Source organism: Sinohyriopsis cumingii, chromosome 16 (assembly GCF_028554795.1).
Source record: "Sinohyriopsis cumingii isolate HCF-2022 chromosome 16, ASM2855479v2, whole genome shotgun sequence".
NCBI classification, from domain to species: domain Eukaryota; kingdom Metazoa; phylum Mollusca; class Bivalvia; order Unionida; family Unionidae; genus Sinohyriopsis; species Sinohyriopsis cumingii.
The window spans coordinates 88,595,484-88,608,922 of NC_142976.1; the positions used below are offsets into that span (position 1 = coordinate 88,595,484).

The 13,439-nt window shown below is 38.3% G+C and overlaps 1 protein-coding gene across 6 annotated transcripts in view; it reads right to left on the reverse strand.

The window, feature by feature from the left end:
- The window catches only part of LOC149780959 (ATP-dependent translocase ABCB1-like), a 91,244-nt gene extending 79,358 nt beyond the window's left edge, over positions 1 to 11,886 (reverse strand). For 3 of the 6 annotated variants that reach the window (XM_089938062.1, XM_089938066.1, XM_089938060.1), the window contains exon 1: positions 4,189 to 4,263. The gene's annotated coding sequence lies outside the window, so the exon portion shown is untranslated. Of the gene's footprint in view, positions 1 to 4,146; positions 4,166 to 4,188; positions 4,308 to 11,802 lie in introns of those variants that run through there. The other 3 variants (XM_089938063.1, XM_089938061.1, XM_089938065.1) reach the window with 3 other exon arrangements.
- Between the last annotated feature and the right edge of the window lie 1,553 nt (positions 11,887 to 13,439).

Genomic DNA, 13,439 nt, shown 5'->3' on the forward strand with positions numbered 1-13,439 from the left:
AGAGACCGCCGTAAAGCTGAGAGGCTTTGGCTTTCCACCAGGTTCACTATTCATAAGCAGATCTATGAAGCCGCTCAGAAGAACGTCACAAACATAGTCCATGCAGCGAAATCAGCCCACTACAGTACTAAGATCATGGAAAGTTTCAGCTGCAAAGAGCTCTTCGAGATTATTAACAAGCTAATGTCAAGGAACAAATGTACACCACTTCCAACTACCTTCTCTCTAGTCGACCTTCCGTAGCTGTTTGCAAATTTCTTCCGTGACAAAGTACAAACCATTAGAGATAAGCTTGACAACACAATTTCAATTGACTCGTCGTCACCAAACAGTTGGGATACAGAATTTCAGCGGCGACCATTAGCAGTATTTGAACCCGTCTCTATGGATTTAGTACTTATAATCGTGAAGAAGAGTGCACCAAAGTCATGTGAACTTGATCCAGTTCCAATATCACTGCTGCTTGAGTGCTTAGATCCAGCATTGCCTTCACTAACTGATGGTATTAATACCTCTCTCTCATCCTGGGAATTCCCATCATTTTTCAAAACTGCCAGTGTAAAGCCTCTGCTGAAAAAACCAACACTCGACCATAGCGATTTAAAAAACTACCGCCCAGTTTCTAATCTCCCATTCGTATCAAAATTCTTAGAAAAGGTTGTTCTATCCCAGCTTGTATCTCATCTGAATTCAAACAGTCTTTTTAGCAATGTACAATCTGCATATCGCCCTTGTCACAGTACTGAAACTACTCTTCTAACAGTAGTTAATGACATTCTCGCTGCTTTGGATAGCGGAAAGATTACAGTCCTCACCCTCCTTGATTGTCTGCAGCATTTGACACAATATACCATGATATATTACTTCACCGTCTCCAGCATGTATTTTGCATTCATGATACAGCCTTACTGTGGTTCAAGTCCTACTTGGTCAACAGGACACAAATTGTGTCTGCAAATGGAATACACTCCAGCCCAGTTAATCTATATTGTGATGTTCCACAGAGGTCTGTTCTTGGACCTGTTCTCTTCATTCTATACACTAAGCCGCTCTCAAGTGTCATAGATCATCATCCAGTGTCTCACCAATTGTACGCTGATGTTACCCAAATATACAAATCTAGCCACCTGACTGAAGCTGATGATACCATCCAAGGTGTAGAGATGTGCATTTCTGATGTGAAATCATGGATGACACGTAACAAGCTGTAGATGAATGATGATAAAACTGAGGCCATTCTGATCTCAACACAAAGACTTTCTCAGTCACATCCTTTACCTCAAACAGTAAATATCAGTAACACCAACATTAAATTCACACAGTCAGTACGAAACCTATGTGTCACTCTGGATAGTACTCTCACGTTGCACTAACATGTCATGAACATATGCAAGGCTGCATATCTTGAGCTGAGACGCATCAGCTCCATTCGCAAATATCTTTTAGTTGATGCCACTAAAACACTTGAATGTTCATTAGTACTTTCAAGACTGGACTATTGTAACTCAATTATGTCTGGTTCATCTCAATATCTACTTCAGAAACTTCAAAAAGTTAAAAACACAGCTGCTCGGATCATACTTAGAGTACCACGATCAGAGCACACCTCCCCGCTGCTCTGCACCCTAAACTGTCTATCCGTTCGATCCAGAATTAAACACTAAATTTGTTCTCTGTGCTACGGTTCACTGACGGACTCCAGTCCAACATACCTATCCGATCTCACCCATGTGTACACACCAGCTAGATACTTACGCTCGTCTTCTGACAGTCGTATACTCATTATTCCCACTACGAAAACGAAGTTATATGGACAACGTTCTTTTGCATACCAGGGCCCAGCAGCGTGGAATGAATTGCCCACTGAACTTAGACACAAAGACACAGTGATCCCATTCAAGAGTGCTTTAAAAACTCACTTATTTTGACTGTAAGAACAAACTTAAAGATCTAATAATGTTCCCTACCTTAAATATTTTCAGCATGTTTGTTTTTGAATTTCATGGTGTTTGTTTATTGTAATAATATCATTATATGTTGTTTTTTATGTTATAGGCGTTGTCTAATGTTGTAAAGCGCTTAGAGCTTCTAAAGATAAGGCGTTATACAAAGTCCTCATTATTATTATTATTATTACGCGAAGTGAACAGGCCTGAGAAAGAGCCCCAGAAAAAAAAACTCGTATGTAGGACACGCGCAAGCAGTACACAGACTCATGGGAATGGATAAAAGTTTAAACTAAGAATACAGTATTACCCGTACTAATTTAGGGAACTAACAAACATTTTTTTTATCTGATTTATTTAGAACCTTTGGAACAATTTTGCTTTTCTTTTAGATATTGAAAATGAGATTTAATGAAATATAACTTTCAAGAAGAAAGACTAGGCGTGCCCGAAATTTAAGAGAAGCATAAAGAAATGAAGGAAATGTGGCTCCTTAAATACGGCACGGTCTTCTCACCCTCGAAATATTTGAGGAAGACTGAGAAACGCCCCACAGTGAACAAGCACATAACACAATAGGATTTTGTTTTGTAAAATGTTTTTTATTAAAAGCACCGTTTCTCATTTAAATTCTTTTAAAAAAATCCCAAAAGAGAGTTTTCTAAATTACAAAAATTCAGATTTTGGACTGAGTGAATGGACATTGTCCAAAACTAAAACAAAATAAAATAAATAATGATATATTTCCAAGATAAGACAGATGGGGAATATAATTTGATCAAAGTTGCCATCCTGACAGACAAATATATAGCATACATACAATATAGCATCACACGTATAGCATACACAGGACTTATGAGATCTCTGGCAAAGATTAATCAAAATATAAGGGACGGGAATCCGAAATGGGAGATTAAATTCCAAATTGGATGAACAACCCTTTAGAATACACTAGGGAACAAAAACATACATGTTCAAAATTTAGTTTGAAATAAATTTTTGATCTAAATTCTTAAGAAAAAAAAATCCAACATACACACCTGAGGGGGACACACATGCACATAAAAACACTTTTTGAGGAATTTTTTTTTTTGGGGGGGGCATCTGTCTGTCACCCCCCTCCCAAAAAAAGATACTGGTACCGAGAATGCCTAAGGTAAACCACACCATGAACTGATTTATGTTACCATCTTGTTCTCTTTTCATATCACAATTTGCTACAAAAATAAGACTCCAATACCGCTTGTTTCAGGGGTGGGGCTGTTAATTTTTGTTTGTTTGTTTTTTTGTTGTTTTCTTTTTCTTTTGTTTTGTTAATCTCTTTTAGTATTTACACAACTATCGAGGTATGCAATTTGTAACATATTTAATCATATTTACTCGTTTGTTAGTGTTGTTGTTTAGCTTTGGGTTTAACGCCATTTTTCAGCGCGATAGGCTATAGATAGTTCCCGAATGACGTCATCAGCCGCCATATTTGTGATCAGCTGGCAGATTTACCGTTGACTTGCATGTATATGGTGTTTGGAAGTTGAAATAAATTCATTGAATCTCAAGATACTTTGACGAAAATTACATACACAAAGAGACCGCAAATCAAGCTTTCTGTTAGTACCTAGATTTGTGCTTTATCAGTGTGGCTTGTTTAAAAAGGTAAATTTTGGTGATCGCATATAGAAGAAACTGTCTGGTTGCCCATCGTCCAGGTAAAATGGACAGAATATCGTCCGCAAGTGACCTTATCGGGAAGCATCTATACATGGCGACCAGTTTAAATCGTAAGAATCGCCGACTCACTAGAATCTACTGGCACGCTTTCGCACATACCCACAACGGACGAGCCCAAGACTCGAACCTACGCAGTACCTGGTTTGTAAAAGTCATGATTTCATTTAAAAACAATAATAGACATTTTATATGGAGAAGTTTCTTCGTCATTTCATTTAAATTTATATGCAAGCTGGTTTTCTTCATTTCTTGGCAATAGCGAATTTCGGAGCGGTTGATAGGTAGGTAGGTAGATGGTAGATACAATACAGCACTGTTGAACAGTGAAATGTATTGCAGCAATCATTCATCACGATAAATCTTTATAGAAAGACAAGCACTTTAAAACCAATACACCCACCCACATTTTAAATAAAACTTGTTTGATGAGAGAGAGAGAAAGAGAGAGAGAGAGAGAGAGGGAGGGAGTTACCTTATCACCATTAATATCATCAAAAGTTATTTGCTTCCTTACCTGTGCTTTACTGTTCACCACGTAATGGTCTGCTGATATGAACGTTGTGAACTTTAATACCCTGCCAGGTAAAATTAAAAACGTGCGGTCCACATTTTGACCTGCGGTGCATATCTTTGTGATTATACTGATGTAATGCTCATTTCTGTTATCTTCGTATTGATTTTAAGCAAGTCTGGTTGGCATAGGCAGGTATAAAACAAACGAAAAATTAACCTGATAGTTTGCTACACTTAGCAGGAATGCACTACAAGTTTTATAATAGAGTGATATTGCAGCCAGGTGTGCAACAGGGCTGAATCGAATGACATATTACCTCTGACAGACATGTGAACAAGTATCACCCAAAGTATCCGAAACTTCTTGAGCTGAGAAATCTCTGTCGAAATCGTCACTTGAATCATATTGTTTTGCTGGGATTAGAAGGTGAGAGAGTAAGTTGATATATATTTAAAACAAGCGGAAACGTCAGAAATGTAGCAATGACTGTTTCAAGCTTCAATCATTTTGACATAAACTTATCTTCTGCCATTTATTTTCATGACATTCATCAATATTAGCCTAGCACTGAAGTGTGTGTGTGTGTGTGTGTGAGAGAGAGAGAGAGAGAGAGAGACAGAGAGATTTGGGTTTTTACGTAGCTTTAACAATTTTTCAGTCATATCGCTACGATATCTGCAATGTGACAGTGTATAGTGATGTTTAGCACTGGGGGACCATGTCGCCTACATGTAGCATAATGTCCCACCAAGTCACATTATTTTGACCAGTCCTAACACTAACTTCTTAATACTAAGCGTCAAGCGAGGCACTTGTTAGTACCATTTGTATGCGTATTTGGAATGGCTCGACCGGGGTTAGAACCTACGACCTCCCGCATCCGAGGCGTACGCTTTAATCACTAGGCCACGGGAGCGGTCCCTTAGCTTTTAAGTACTTTGCCAGTCGAGTCGAGGATTATTGTGAAAAGGCCGAAGACTATTTGGAGACTAATATATTACCTTGGAGATAATATATGACCTTATATATGATCTTGGAGATAAAAAAAACAATTGTTGTTTGAATCATCTCTTAACTTTAAAGCCTCACAGTAAATACAATAAATAAACAACGGTTCCGTGGAACACGATATCTCGCCATATTGGGCCGCAGCCTACAACCTTTGTGTTGGTTAATATATTCTCCCTTTTCATGCCATGTAAGGGCATGCTGTAGGGATGTACTCTACGCTCCCTTTTAATGTGTAGCGTATTCCACGATGAATAAGGCCGTCGCATTTCTGGACTATACATTCGATAGTGTCAACAACAAAAAGGAGTTAAATGGAGTAATTCAAGTCTACGCTGAAGCACGAAACATGGACACATATGCCACGGTCTGAAAAAATAATACCTCTGTCTCGTTTATGCTTTGCAGACGAGAGAAAATTCTTTGTAATGATTTTAAGCAAGTCGACAGTCAACTTCAGCCCAATCTGTTCCGAATGATAAATATAATAAAAATACAATAGATCAATGAATAAATAAATAAATATTATAAAATACATTTCTTAACAGTTTTAACATTGTATCTAACATAAATGATAAATATGTCTTGATTATTAATCTTGTCAGTTCTAAATCTTTTATTATTTGCTAAAAACGGGGGTTATGTTCTTTTCGCAAAAGTAATAAAATAAATAAATATAACATAAATATTTACAAATATATAACAGCCAAGTTAGACGAGAAATTCCTTTGTTCCCTAGATTCCCATACTCATCAAGATCTTTCAAGTTGATCATCGTTAACTGACATGATTTCGTACTTTTCAGCCTTTCACAGGTATTTACCATGCATACATTATATAAGGAGGTATATCTACTTGAGCCTGTGATAGAAGGTACGATATATATTATCTACGAGAGCGCTCTAGTGGCCTACATGGTTAAAGCGTCCGCCTCGGATGCGGGGCGTCGCGGAATCAAGCTCCAGCCGAGTTATACCAAAGGCTTATAAAAATGGTATTAGCAGCTACTTCGCTTGGCGCACGACAATTAAGAGGTTAGTGATAGTCCTGGTGTCAGGACAATGTGACTGGGTAGGACATGATGCTACATGTCTGCGGCATGATGTCCCAGCGCTAGAGATCAGCTACCACGCTACAAACATCGTAACGATATGACTAAAACTGCTAATCACTACGTTAAAATTCCAAAAATGCAAAAACATATTATCTACGATAATGTGATGTGTACCAAGCAATCAAATGTGCATGCAGTATATTTGTATGGTTAGCATTGGATGGTTTTGTGGGAAATTTAACGTATGTATGTATGATTTGGGGTTCACCAGCACGTCAAAAAAATAACACTAATTTGGTGCCTATTAGAGGCAAACGTCTAAAATGTAAATATAAAGAATTCGAAACAAAATTAGGAAAATAAACCATTCCCAAATAAATTAAACATGAAGTACAAGAAGAAATAAGGTAAGTAGTAAAAAATGAAATAAAAAAATGAAAGCATTAAGTTTAAGAGTAGAATATAACAGAAAATTAGCATATCATCTGCAGGTTAAGTTGATCCAGAAAGTTTCTGAAACACCCATCAATTCACTTCCACCCTTTCCCACCCATACAACCGAAGAAGCTGACAACAAACTATCCGGTTAATGAAAACGTTTGGTTGAATCTGAACTTATTTACAGTTATGCTAGAAAAATCACAACTTGATAATGTCAGAATAGAAAATCCAGAAAGGTAAGTACCGTAACCCTTTTCATTATGCACATTTGTGTGTGTGTGTGTGTGTGTGTGTGTGTGTGTTGGATTTTTAACGTAGCTTTAACAATTTTAGTAATATCGCTACGATGTCTATATTGTGGCATTTTATACTGAGTACTGAGATATAGCCCTGGGGCATCATGTCCCACCCAGTCACATTATCCTGTCACCAGGCCGAACAGTCTTAATAATATCCTCTTAATGCTGAGCGCCTAGCGAGGCAGCTGTTAGTACCACTTTTATAAGTCTTTGGTATGACTCGGCTGGGGCTCGAACCCACGACTTCCCACATCCCAAGCGGATGCTCTAACTACTTAGGTCACCGGAGCGGTGCACATTTCACTGAAGCCAAAAGCACGTGCATCTCTTCAGGATAATATCCTTCACTGAAACTGATATGAATAAATGTAGCAGCATTTATCGGCATATCAGCACATAGGTGGTTATATGCTGCCAACTAAAAGTGAAAATCGAAGAATGTTAAAACGAAAAATTGCACAAAACCCAAGAAAAATAATCCCTTCCAAATAAACGTGAGCGTGAAGTACAACAAGGTAAAATATGATGGAGTATAGCTAAAATTCTGTAAAAGGTATATACAATAAAAGATAAAAGAAACACATGTAAAATCGTTTAAACATCTGGTTGGATATTCTGACGATTGCTGTGGAGTTTTTAATTCCACATATTTTGACAAGTATTAAGAACATATTGCTTTGCATAATCTTTGAAGCCAGAATTTGGAATCTTTCATTTTTAGATGGGTGGTTTTAGGGAAGCTTTGGTCATGGGTGTCTGCAGGAAGGAGCTGAATAGTCCTCCCCCTTCACCCCCCCCCCCCGATTTTTTATCACATCTATGGTGCAATGTCAGCCTGATATCTTTAACTTTGGCTTTGCCTCCCCACCCTACCCCACCCCACAAAAGTGTCCTTGTCCCCAATCGAACGAAAAATTCCTTCGGACGCACATGGCTTTGCTGCTGCATCTGCTGTTTCAATACCAAGGTGATTTGGCAGCCATCAGTACAGAACACGTTTCGAAATTTTATGAGCAAATTATAATTCTATAATATCTTGGAGACTAACGGGCTTTCACATTTAAAATTCTGCAAGGCTTTCGATGTGTAAATGGAATCCAAAAAGATGGTGAAAGTTCTTTAATTGATACACACACACACACACACCTTTATTATTATTATTATTATTATTATTATTATTTAGAGGGAAACAGGGAACCTACATATGAGAGAATTATCAGGTACTGACATCTGACTGAATGTATCTTTTTGGAGCAGTTTCCGAATCTCCTGAGTATGGAAATTCGATAGGCGGCAACCTGATTATTCTTGGAGATTTAAACTTTCACTTTGCCTGTCCCGGAAACCCAAACACAACAAAACTCCTGGATTCCATTAATGTTTTCAACCTCAAACAGTCAGTTAACCAACCCACCCATGGTCACATTTTAGACTGGATTCTTCATAGACCTGACGATAATATTCTGCGTCTCTCCCTGGTATCCCACGAACTTGCATCAGATCACCTCTGCATTATATGCCATCTTGACGTATCAGTCCCTAACCCTCCACCTTTATTTGCTACTAAGAGAAACATCCTTGTTATAAACAGAACCAAACTAATGCATGACAACCAAGCAAACCTAACAACTTGCCTAACTCCTGCAGCAGAACAACTCGATAACTGCCTGCGTTCATTGCTCGACAAACATGCCCCAGCTACCAAGTGCAGAGTATCAATTCAAAAGTGTTCTCCGTGGTATAGCAGTGTTAGGTTCCAGCTTCGCACTGCTAAAAGAGACCGCCGTAAAGCTGAGAGGCTTTGGCTTTCCACCAGGTTCACTATTCATAAGCAAATCTATGAAGCCGCTCAGAAGAACGTCACAAACATAGTCCATGCAGCGAAATAAGCCCACTTCAGTACTAAGATCATGGAAAGTTTCAGCTGCAAAGAGCTCTTCGAGATTATTAACAAGCTAATATCAAGGAACAAATGTACACCACTTCCAACTACCTTCTCTCTAGTCGACCTTCCGTAGCTGTTTGCAAATTTCTTCCGTGACAAAGTACAAACCATTAGAGATAAGCTTGACAACACAATTTCAATTGACTCGTCGTCACCAAACAGTTGGGATACAGAATTTCAGCGGCGACTATTAGCAGCATTTGAACCCGTCTCTATGGATTTAGTACGTATAATCGTGATGAAGAGTGTACCAAAGTCATGTGAACTTGAACAAATTCCAATATCACTGCTACTTGAGTGCTTAGATCCAGCATTGCCTTCACTAACTGATGGTATTAATACCTCTCTCTCATCCTGGGAATTCCCATCATTTTTCAAAACTGCCAGTGTAAAGCCTCTGCTGAAAAAACCAACACTCGACCATAGCGATTTAGAAAACTACCGCCCAGTTTCTAATCTCCCATTCGTATCAAAATTCTTAGAAAAGGTTGTTCTATCCCAGCTTGTATCTCATCTGAATTCAAACAGTCTTTTTAGCAATGTACAATCTGCATATCGCCCTTGTCACAGTACTGAAACTACTCTTCTAACAGTAGTTAATGATATTCTCGCTGCTTTGGATAGCGGAAAGATTACAGTCCTCACCCTCCTTGATCGTCTGCAGCATTTGAAACAATATACCATGATATATTACTTCACCGTCTCCAGCATGTATTTGGCATTCATGATACAGCCTTACTGTGGTTCAAGTCCTACTTGGTCAACAGGACACAAATTGTGTCTGCAAATGGAATACACTCCAGCCCAGTTAATCTATATTTTGATGTTCCACAGAGGTCTGTTCTTGGACATCTTCTCTTCATTCTATACACTAAGCCGCTCTCAAGTGTCATAGATCATCATCCAGTGTCTCACCAATTGTACGCTGATGTTACCCAAATATACAAATCTAGCCACCTGACTGAAGCTGATGATACCATCCAAGGTTTAGAGATGTGCATTTCTGATGTGAAATCATAAATGACAAGTAACAAGCTGTAGATGAATGATGATAAAACTGAGGCCATTCTGATCACAACACAAAGACTTTCTCAGTCACATCCTTTACCTCAAACAATAAATATCAGTAACACCAACATTAAATTCACACAGTCAGTAGGAAACCTATGTGTCACTCTGGACAGTACTCTCACGTTGCACTAACATGTCATGAACATATGCAAGGCTGCATATCTTGAGCTGAGACGCATCAGCTCCATTCGCAAATATCTTTCAGTTGATGCCACTAAAACACTTGTATGTTCATTAGTACTTTCAAGACTGGACTATTGTAACTCAGTTCTGTCTGGTTCATCTCAATATCTACTTCAGAAACTTCAAAAAGTTAAAAACACAGCTGCTCGGATCATACTTAGAGTACCACGATCAGAGCACACCTCCCCGCTGCTCTGTATCCTACACTGTCTATCCATTCGATCCAGAATTAAACGCAAAATTTGTTCTCTGTGCTACGGTTCACTGACGGACTCCAGTCCAACATACCTATCCGATCTCACCCATGTGTACACACCAGCTAGATACTTACGCTCCTCTTCTGACAATCGTATACTCATTATTCCCACTACGAAAACGAAGTCATATGGACAACGTTCTTTCGCATACCAGGGCCCAGCAGCGTGGAATGAATTGTCCACTGAACTTAGACACAAAGACACAGTGATCCCATTCAAGAGTACTCTCAAAACTCACTTATTTCGACTGCAAGAACAAACTTAAAGATCTAATAATGTTTCCTACCTTAAATATTTCAGCATGTTTGTTTTTGAATTTCATGGTGTTTGTATATTGTAATAATATCATTATATGTTTTTTTATGTTATAGGCGTTGTCTAATGTTGTGAAGCGCTTAGAGCGCTTTGTTTTGTTAATTTCTTTTAGTATTTACACAACTATCGAGGTATGCAATTTGTAACATATATTTAATCATATCTACTCATTTGTTAGTGTTGTTTTGTTGTTTAGCTTTGGGTTTAACGGCAATTTACAGCGCGTGAAAGGCTATAGATAGTTCCCGAATGACGTCATCAGCCGCCATATTTGTGGTCAGCTGGCAGATTTACTGTTGACTTGCATGCATATGGCATTTGGAAGTTGAAATAAATTCATTGAATCTCAAGATACTTTTACGAAAATTACATACACAAAGAGACCGCAAATCAAGCTTTCTGTTAGTACCTAGATTTGTGCTTTATCAGTGTGGCTTGTTTAAAAAGGTAAATTTTGGTGATCGCATATAGAAGAAACTGTCTGGTTGCCCATCGTCCAGGTAAAATGGACAGAATATCGTCCGCAAGTGACCTTATCGGGAAGCATCTATACATGGCGACCAGTTCAAATGGTAAGAATCGCCGACTCACTAGAATCTACTGGCACGCTTTCGCACATACCCACAACGGACGAGCCCAAGACTCGAACCTACGCAGTACCTGGTTTGTAAAAGTCATGATTTCATTTAAAAACAATAATAGACATTTTATATGGTGAAGTTTCTTCGTCATTTCATTTAAATTTATATACAAGCTGGTTTTCTTCATTTCCTGGCAATAGCGAACATCGGAGCGGTTGATAGGTAGGTAGGTAGATGGTAGATACAATACAGTACTGTTGAACAGTGAAATGTATTGCAGCAATCATTCATCACGATAAATCTTTATAGAAAGACATGCAGATAAAGCACTTTTAAACCAATACACCCACCCACATTTTAAATAAAACTTGTTTGATGAGAGAGAGAGAAGGAGAGAGAGAGAGAGGGAGGGAGTTACCTTCTCACCATTAATATCATCAAAAGTTATTTGCTTCCTTACCTGTGCTTTACCGTTCACCACGTAATGGTCTGCTGATATGAACGTTGTGAACTTTAATACCCTGCCAGGCAAAAATTAAAAAAGTGCGGTCCACATTTTGACCTGCGGTGCATATCCTTGTGATAATAAACATGCACAAATGTAATGCTCATTTCTGTTATCTTTGCATTGATTTTAAGCAAGTCGGGCTAGCCTAGGCAGGTATAAAACACGCGAAAAATTAACCTGATAGTTTGCTACACTTAGCAGGAATGCACTACAAGTTTTATAATAGAGTGATATTGCAGCCAAGTGTGCAACAGGGCTGAATCGAATAACATATTACCTCTGACAGACATGAGAACAAGTATCACCCAAAGTTTCCCAAACTTCTTGAGCTGAGAAATCTCTGTCGAAATCGTCACTTGAATCATATTGTTTTGCTGGGATTAGAGAGTAGGAGAGTAAGTTGATATATATTTAAAACAAGCGGAAACGTCAGAAATGTAGCAATGACTGTTTCAAGCTTCAATCATTTTGACATAAACTTATCTTTTGCCATTTATTTTCATGACATTCATCAATATTAGCCTAGCATTGAAGTGTGTGTGTGTGTGTGTGTGTGTGTGTGTGTGTGTGTGTATGAGAGAGAGAGAGAGAGATTTGTTGTTTTTTTTTGGTAGCTTTAACAATTTTTGAGTCATATCGCTACGATATCTGCAATGTGACAGTGTATAGTGATGTTTAGCACTGGGGGACCATGTCGCCTACATGTAGCATAATGTCCCACCAAATCACATTATTTTGACCAGTCCTAATACTAGCTTCTTAATACTAAACCCCAAGCGAGGCAGTTGTTAGTACCATTTTTATACGTCTTTGGAATGGCTCGACCGGGGTTATAACCTACGACCTCCCACATCCGAGGCGTACGCTCTAATCACTAGGCCACGGGAGCGGTCCCTTAGCTTTTAAGTACTTTGCCAGTCGAGTCGAGGATTATTGTGAAAAGGCCGAAGACTATTTGGAGACTAATATATTACCTTGGAGATAATAAATGACCTTATATATGATCTTAGAGATAAAAAAAAAAACAATTGTTGTTTGAATCATCTCTTAACTTTAAAGCCTCACAGTAAATACAATAAATAAACAACGGTTCCGTGGAACACGATATCTCGCCATATTGGGCCGCAGCCTACAACCTTTGTGTTGGTTAATATATTCTCCCTTTCCATGCCATGTAGGGGCATGCTGTAGGGATGTACTCTACGCTCCGTTTTAATGTGTAGCGTATTCCACGATGAATAAGGCCGTCGCATTTCGGGACTATACATTCGATAGTGTCAACAACAAAAAGGAGTTAAATGGAGTAATTCAAGTCTACGCTGAAGCACGAAACATGGACACATATGCCACGGTCTGAAAAAATAATACCTCTGTCTCGTTTATGCTTTGCAGACGAGAGAAAATTCTTTGTAATGATTTTAAGCAAGTCGACAGTCAACTTCAGCCCAATCTGTTCCGAATGATAAATATAATAAAAATACAATAGATCAATGAATAAATAAATAAATATTATAACATACATTTCTTAACAGTTTTAACATTGTATCTAACATAAATGATAAATATGTCTTGATTATTAATCTTGTCAG